Source organism: Marmota flaviventris, chromosome X, assembly GCF_047511675.1.
Source record: "Marmota flaviventris isolate mMarFla1 chromosome X, mMarFla1.hap1, whole genome shotgun sequence".
Lineage (NCBI taxonomy): Eukaryota > Metazoa > Chordata > Mammalia > Rodentia > Sciuridae > Marmota > Marmota flaviventris.
The window spans coordinates 109,234,464-109,235,604 of NC_092518.1; the positions used below are offsets into that span (position 1 = coordinate 109,234,464).

Genomic DNA, 1,141 nt, shown 5'->3' on the forward strand with positions numbered 1-1,141 from the left:
TTAAAAGTGGTAGAAAGAGCTCTTCCATGATGATATTCTTCCTAATCTGAAGCCCAGATGAATAGAGCCAGCCTTCTACAGATAACACCTCTGAAACTGGATTCCTGGGATCTGAGTTGTGGATAAAGGTGTTTCGCATCCCTGCCTGGGATTAGCTGCTTTCCATTTTGCTTTGGCTGAAGCAGGTGGGTGGAAGTACAGGATAGCGATGGATCTGCGTTGGTCACGTCTGCGGGTGGCTGTCCTGTGCTCCAATAACCTGAACCGGAGCATGGTGGCGCACCGCCTACTCAGGATTCAATGTCAGGTCCTTTGGAACAGGAGCTCACGTGAGGCTTCCAGGACCAGCACCTGGCAAGCAAAATGTTTATGATTTCAGAACCACATATGATGAGATGTTCCACGATCTTCTTAGGAAGGATGAAAACTTCTATGCACAGAATGGCATTTTATATATGTTAGACAGAAATAGGAGAATCAAGCTCTGGCCAGAAAGGTTCCAGGACTGTGAAGATGAGTTTGATTTGATCTTCACATGTAAAGAGCTAGTCTATGACCAGGTGGTGGAAGTTCTTAATTCCAGAGAACAGGTAACCTGCCAGCCAGTGCACATAATCAACGTGGACATCATGGACAACCATAGAGAGGCCACCCGGGGAGCGCTCATTATCTGTGAGATCTGCCAGTGTATCCTGCACTTGAGTGACATGGAGAATGACATCGACGGCCTGCTGCAAGCTTTCGAGAAGAAGACTGGCAAGGCTTTCCTGCACACTGTCTGCTTTTACTGAAGATGGCCGATTGACACCTTCTTGAACTTTTTTTCTTTGAGGGGGTACTGGGGATTGAACTTGGGGGTACTTGACTACTGAACCACATCCCAGCCTATTTGTATTTTATTTGGAGACAGGCTCTCACTGAGTTGCTTAGTGCCTTGCTTTTGCTGAGGCTGGCTTTGACCTCGGGATCATTCCTGCCCTAGCCTCCTGAGCTCCTCTTTTGTTAATATATTTTTTTTTCCTTCCTGATACCTTTTTCTTTTAGATACTTGGCCAGTGGACTGTGATATTTTGCAAACGTAATATATGGAAAAAGAAAATGCGCATACGTACCAGATTAAAACCATTTGTTTTTTCTGTTT

General features: G+C 45.4%; 1 pseudogene; it reads left to right on the top strand.

Moving 5' to 3' along the window:
* The first annotated feature begins 208 nt into the window (after positions 1-208).
* On the top strand, positions 209-791 carry LOC114090004 (RNA polymerase II subunit A C-terminal domain phosphatase SSU72 pseudogene; annotated as a pseudogene).
* Positions 792-1,141: the final 350 nt, after the last annotated feature.